Raw genomic sequence first — 7616 nt, 5'->3', positions numbered from 1 at the left:
TCTTGCTCCTTGCTGCGGCGCTGGGGCCCCAGCCAGCGCCAGCAGAGCTCTTGCAAGATGCTGCAAACCTCCCGTGGCCCCTCGGCCTCCTGGTAGCAGAGGCCCCGGAAGCGCTGGCGCCAGGTCTCTGGGGTGGGGAGGTCGTCCAACGGTGCCTGCTGGGGGGCATGCGAAGGAACCTCAGGCTCAGGCGGGGGCTGCATGGCTTGATTCACCTCCTGCCCCCGAATCTCCCGGCCTTGGACTGGCTCCTCCTGCAGTTGCTGCTTTACTGCTTGTGTTGCTGACCACCTCAGGGACTCCCCACCAGTGCTAGTGTGGACAACAAGAGGCACTTGTCCTGCCCCCACAGCTCCTTCCTGGAGACCTCCTGGGTCCTGCTCCTCCAGCTTCCCCTCAATCTTCACCATGGCTGCAAAGGGAAGGTCCACGGCTGCCATGGGCTCCAGCGCAGCTGCCATTGTCTGCTCCAGGAGAGGCCTCCCCCAGCCGGGGGCCTGGGCTCTCGCTCTCCCTGCACGAATGCACCACACCTGCTGACCCACCCAGTCTGGTCTCTGGGGCCGCCTGTGGGAAAGGAGACAGCACAGACTTCACCATGTGATGGGAGACCTGGGACCGTGCCCCCAACTATCCCCCACTCACAGCAGCCTCGGGGTCATCTTCACTTCCCTTCGTGCCCTGACACAGGCTGCAGGGACCGGGCTGGCTCCAGAAATGTCCGTCCCCACAACTGTCGCCTGCAGACACCTGCCTGGCACTAAGACTGGCTCAGGTGCCTTTCCCCCATGGTCCCTCATGTGGTCCCAGAACCCTGACTCCTTCCTCCACAGCACCCATATAGGACACAGCTCCTCCTCCAGCACCCTTTCCTGGCCCTACAGCCCCTCCTGCAGTATACTGCCAGCCCTAGGGTCCCTCCCCCATCTCCCACCCATGCCCTGCAGGCTTGTGGCTGCACCTCCTGCACCACAGGGCACATGCCTCCTGCCCCTGCAAGGACACCACCACCATGTCCCACAGCCCAGAGTCCCTTTCCCAGGCAAGACTTGGACAAAGTCCCCTGGTGCCCTCCCCATCTTCCTTGGGGGTCTGCCCACCCTGTCCCAGCCCCACTCAAGAGGGGGCTCTGGGGTGACTGTCTCCCAGGCAGGGTCTGGGGCCTGGCCATGCTGAAGGGAAGGGTCAGAGTCAGGGGGAGGCAGGACTTGGGAGCTGCTACCGCCTGGGCTGGGGTGTGAGGGATCTTGAGCTGCATGTGAGGGCTGCAGGTGGGTGGCAGGTGCTGGTATGGGTGAGGATGGCCGGCATCTCCCAGGGGTGTCTGTGTAGGGTGCAGGCAGGGCAGGAGCCAGGAGGGGCTGTAAGGGGTGAGCAGGCACAGGTGGGGTCGGTCTGTGGTGTGGATGAGGGAGGGTTGTGGGTGGGGTGGGCAGGTAGTCGAGGGGTCTGTCTCTGCTGGCAGGGGCAGAGCGCAGTGGTGCCAGGCTGCAGGGTTTTTGACTTTTATATAGAGTGTCACAGGGATTAAGGTCACAGGCAATGGACCAAAGGGAAGGGACACATACAGGAAAACAGACAAGGTTCTTTGGGTAGACATGATATCTTTTATTAGACCAACTAAAAATGTGGAAACGTTGTTTGCAAGCTTTTGGGTACAAACACCCTTCTTCAGGCACAGAGAGAGTCTGCTGGTGTTTTGTGCTCTCCTGGGTAGAATAGAAGCCAACATGATGGAGGTGCACTGATATATCAGTCCATATCGTATTGGCACTGATAAAAAGAAAATTTGCCGTGATCGGCAATCAGCGTTTTTTGGATGATGTCACCGATAAATTTTGTGTGCATGCACGCAACTTCAGCATACACGCGAACAGGAATGCAGCCCGGCAGCTTGGATAGTAGCGTCTGGCCAGTAAGTCTGTGAGGGGGAAGGAGCATAGGGGAGCGCAGGGGCATGGGATGGCAGATTGAGGCCCCCATGTGAGGGAGGGAGTGGGACAGGGGTAGGGGAAGGGGATGATGATGACTCGTTCGGGGGGCACAGGAGGTGGAGGGGGGGGGTAAGTAAGTCCCCATCACTGCAAGCAACCAGGGCAGGGACAGGTGTAGCTCACCCAGTAGCCCCCATGTAACCTATAGTATCCCACCATGGAAACCTAACTAATGAAATATCAGGTTTCATTGAATCAAACCGAAAACCTCTTGTCTCCCAGTCCGAGTTTTGTTCCAGACACAACAGACTTTCCACAAAAACTTAAAAGCATATACCACCTTCCCAGCAATACTCTCCTAACCACCATGGATGTTACCAGTTTACATGCCAACATCCCACACCACTATGGCACAAGAGTGAGATTATAACCTAGGGATATTACTGAACTTATACACTTCATCCTCACACACAACAACTTCACTTTCAATAGCCAACGTTTCCTCCAGACCATGGGCACAGCTATGGGCACCAAAATGGCCCTATGATATGCCAACCTTTTATGGCCCACCTGGAAGAAGAATTCCTCAAGAACTGCACCATCAAACCGATGCTATACTTAACATATATAGATGACATCTTCATCATCTGGACCAAAAACCTGCAGTCTCTGATGGATTTCCATCACAAATTCAATAACCACCACCCCTCCATCAGACTATTTCTTGAATAATCCAGCACCAACATTTCCTTTTTAGACACTATGATCAATATCCAGAACGGTAAAATGCAAACCACCATATACAAGAAACCCACGGACCAACAGACATATCTGCACAGAACCAGCTATCACCCTAAACATATAGCCAACCCTCCCATACCACCGAATTTGTACTGAGGAGAACACCCGTTATTGTCATCTCGCAAATCTCAAAAGGGCTTTCACCCGACAAGGACACTCCTCCAGAGAGACAGATCCCACTTTCGAAAGAGCATACCACGTGAACGACTGCTGCAGTACAAAAAGAAAATCCCCACAAATCTCACACCACTACTTATGATATACCAGCCCTCCCTGGAACCTATATGGAAAATCCTCAAACAATTACAACCCATAATAGAAGACCCAATTTTTAAAGAGATGTTTCCAGAGCCACCCATCCTAGCCTTTAAATAAGCACCAGACCTCGCCAACCTCATCACCAGAAAAAAACTTCCTATGGCCCAAAGCACACCAAATGGATCCAGACCATGCCGGGACAAGAAATGTAAAACCTGCCAACACATCCCACCACCCCCACAATCACTACACCCCACGCCCATCGCCATCCCTGGATCTCACACCTGCACCTCCAGAAATGTAATGTGTCTAATTCACTACACAAAATGTCCAGATGGAAATATGTAGGAAAATCCAAACAACAACTGCGTACCAGAATGAATGCACACTGAAAATCTATCGAAGACAAGACTACCCAGTTACCTGTGTGTGCCCGCTTCTCCCAAGACAACCACTCTCTCTCCAGTCTGTCAGTTCTGATCCTCAAAGGGAATTTACAAAACACCTTTCAGAGATTAGCCTGTGAACTTCACTTCATAAATCTACTGGAATAAAAAATCATGGACTAAATATCTGATACCACCAGGGAAGAAATCCTGCCTCCTTTGTGATTTCATAGTTAGTCTAATAAAAGGTAACATTTTAGAACCAAGAGTTTTAGAGCTTTTCATTTCTTTTTGTTTCAGACCATCGCAACTACCAAATACATCCCTGAAAAATGGAAGATGTCAAATTTTAGCTGATTTTGGAAAAATAAACTTCATTGCTAAACAACAAAGAAAGATTTGTACCCCTCCCTGCCTTTCTGCCATCTGACACCACTGGGGAAGGAATCCTGCCTCATCTGCACATCAAAGAGCAGGTCACACAAAGGAACTAGCATGGACCCAGATGAACTGACACCCACCTTCAGCTTCTCCTGTGGAAAATTAAGTTTATTTTCTACCTATGGGGAGTTTTACCATCTTTATTTTTCCCTTAGCCTAAACAAAGGTGCATGCACCTGAAAGCTTGCAAAGAAAAATACTTTTCTTGCGATTTCTTAGTTGTTCTAATCATAGGCTGCAGAATGGGATGAGCCACCAGGGCCAGACCCCGACCAACTTTTAGCACATTAATTTAGCTAGCTATGCAGTTAAAAAAATAGCTACACGGTTTTAACCCGAATGACAAGTGTGCATTTGTGGGTTACATTAATTAACATGGTAAAAGTTGCTCGGGCCATGGCCCGGGTGACCCACCCTGTTCTGTGACCTATGGGTCTAATAAAAGGTATCATCTCTGAACCAACAGCTTTATAGTTTTGCATTTCTTCTTGTCTCAGACTAACACGGCTACCAAATACATCCCTGGGCAAACACAGACATTGGATTCATGGCACCTTCTAACTTGCCCACCATCTGATAACCCCAGGTGACCAGTCTGCATTTACCAGCTGCAGTCTATCACCAGTGCCCCCTTCCCCCCAACCCCAAATTATCTCTCACATCTATTGTCTCCCATTCCCTTGGATCCTCACTGCCATGCATTTGCATTTTCACAGACCTGCATGTTGCACGTTGGCTGCTCTTCCACCCAGGAGAGCACACAGACACCAGCAGACTCTCTCCGTGCTGGAAGAAGGGCGTTTGTGCCCGGAAGCTTGCAAAGAACAATTTCCCCGACTATTTAGCTGGTCTAATAAAAGATATCACCTCTCCCCAAAGAACCGTGTCTGCCTGTGTCCTCAGACCAACACGGCTACAACCAGCAACCCTAGCATACAGGTAAGCAAGCGTTCAAAGTATAACAGCATCCACTTACAGGGCAAGCACCAGGCAGGGCTCAGCACCACTGCAGCGCATCCGCTCAGCACGTGCAGCCCCCCTTAGCCAGCCCCACTCGCTTCCTCTTCCTGCCACCCCAGGCTCTGGGCTTGGCAGTCCGGCAGGACTCTGCATGTTGCTCATCACTTCCTCTTCCTGCTTCCAGTGCCTCTGGGATCTGTAGTCCAGGGTCACAGCAGGCAGGACCCCGCATGCGTTACAACACACCGTCTGCCAGGCGCTGCCCTGCTGCCAGGCCTCGGGCAGAAAGGCAGGGCTCAGACATAGGTGTTAGCATCACCCAGGGGACACGGGTTAAAAACAAAAAGTTTGGTTCTCAATAAAAAGTTTTCAGTAAAAAAAAAGATTGGGTTGGCCAGAATCCTTGGCTGCAGCAATGGCTTTCCACGGCGCAGCCCGCTCCAGCTTAGGGGCCCCTTCTCATTCGAACACCCTGATGCCTAGGGTGACCACCCTTCTAACATGTAAAGGCAGGCCACATGCCCGCCTGGCCATCCCCACCTCCTTGGCCGGGGGCACAGCTGAGGGCTAAGGGGAGCAGAGCAGGGGCAGAGGTGGGCTGTCCGCTGCAGGCTGTGGGTAGGGTTGCCAACTCTGTTTGAATCTATTCCAGAAGGTTTCATCACATGATGTAATGCAGTGTTTCCCAAACTCTTCCAGCCCAAGGCATACTTACATTAATACAAATTTTCCGGGGCACACCTGTTAAGGCATTGCCCATCCTCATACCTAGTGTAGCTCGTTGTAGCCATGGCAAAATTCCACGGCACATCTCTTCATTTCTGACAGCTTGCTTTTGTGCCGCAGCACACTGGGTGGGAAACACTGGTGTAATGACATTAATGACTGACCTACTGTACTGTACTCAGGAAGGCAAATGTACATTATTATTACATTTTAAAAACCCACTGCACAGCTGTATAGATTTATAGATGTAGGGTCACAAGGGACCCCCTGCTGTGGTCAGGAAAGAAAATGGGCAAGTAAATGTTGACCCTCCTCTTAAAGACCCCCAGAGTAGGAGCCATCACCACATCCCTTAGAAGTTGGTTCCAGATCCTGGCCGCCCTGACAGTGAAGTAGCGCCTTCTAATGTCTAGTCTAAACCTACTCTCAAATAACTTATGGCCGTTATTCCTTGTTACTCCAGGAGGCTCTTGGGGGAACAAGGTCTTTCCCAAACCCTGCTGGTCCCCCCTAGTGAGTTTATAGATGGCCACCAGGTCAGGTCCCGTAGCCCCTGATCATGTGAGGGCCCTCCTCTGGACCCTCTCTGTGCTGTCCACATCCTTCCTGAAGTGCGGCGCCCAGAATACTCCAGCTGCGGCCTGACCAGTGTCGCATAGAGGGGGAGGATCACCTCCTTGGACCTGCTCGAGATGCATCTATGGATGCACGACAAGGTACAGTTAGCCCTACTGACCGTGTCCTTGCATTGTCAGCTCTGGACCCTCTCCATGTTGTCCACATCCCTCCTGAAGTGCAGCGCCCAGAACTGGACGCAGTACTCCAACTGCGGCCTGACCAGTGTCGCATAGAGGGTGAGGATCACCTCCTTGGACCTGCTCGAGATGCATCTATGGATGCACGACAAGGTACAGTTAGCCCTACTGACCGTGTCCTTGCATTGTCAGCCCATGTTCATCTTGGAGTCAATAATGGCTCCAAGATCTCTTTCTGCCACCGTGCTTTCGAGAAGGGAGTTCCCCATCCTATAGGTATACTGCTGGTTCCTATTGCCCAAGTGCAGCACCCTGCACTTGTCAGTATTGAATCCCATCCTATTTTCATTTGACCACCCCTGTAACCTGTCCAGATCCCACTGTAATCTGTCCTTCCCTTCTAGCGTGTCCACCTCACCCCAAATCTTGGTATCGTCTGTGAATTTAAACAGGCTGCTTTTCACCCCGTTGTCCAAGTCGCTAATAAATAAATTGAACAGTGCGGGCCCAAAGACCGAGCCCTGGGGGACTCCACTGCCCACTTCCCTCCAGGTCGAATATGACCCGTCCACCACCCTCTCTGAGTACGACCCCTCAGCCAATTTGCAATCCATCCGACTGTGTAGGCATCAATGCTGCAGTCACCTAGCTTTTTAATGAGAATGGGGTGGGAGACAGGGTCGAAGGCCTTCCTGAAGTCCAGAAAGACTACATCCGCCACGACACCTGCATCCAATGCTTTTGTGACCTGATCATAGAAGACAATCAGGTTGGCCTGACAGGACCTGCCCCTAATGAAACCAGCCAGTCTGGCTGAGAAGAGCCTCCTCCCCAGTGGAGAGAGGTGGAGGCCATCCCTTCCCAGCAGCTCGCTGCCTCTCTCTCCGAAGAGCGGGCTGTGGTCATGGAAGCCGAAGCCTTCCCGATGACACCAGCGCTGCAGTCTTTGGTTCACTGCCTGGATCCTCCTCTCCGTCCTCAGCCCGTAGCCCGAGACTGGGAGGATCGAAGAAAACACCACCTGTGCCCCCAGACCCTTTAGCCTCGCACCCAAATCCCTGTAGCGCCTCACAACCCGGCTGGAAGCGCTCCAAGCCGTGTCATTGGTGCCCGCATGGATGAGGAGCATGGGATAGTGGTCAGTGGGCTGGAGGACTTTAGGGATCTTCTCCTCAATGTCTCAGATGCGGGCTCCCGGGAAGCAGCAGACTTCCCGGGCTAAGGGGTTGGGGCAGCAGATTGCCCCCTCCGTCCCCCTCAGGATGGAGTCTCCTACGACAAACACTTTGCGTTTTGTCTCGGGGAGAGCGGGGGCAGTAGCTACAGTACAGCCTGTGCTGCCTGCGGGAGCTGGG

This window comes from Alligator sinensis, unplaced genomic scaffold (genome assembly GCF_000455745.1).
Source record: "Alligator sinensis unplaced genomic scaffold, ASM45574v1 scaffold1619_1, whole genome shotgun sequence".
Classification (NCBI taxonomy): domain Eukaryota; kingdom Metazoa; phylum Chordata; order Crocodylia; family Alligatoridae; genus Alligator; species Alligator sinensis.
This window is presented reverse-complemented; position numbering follows the sequence as displayed.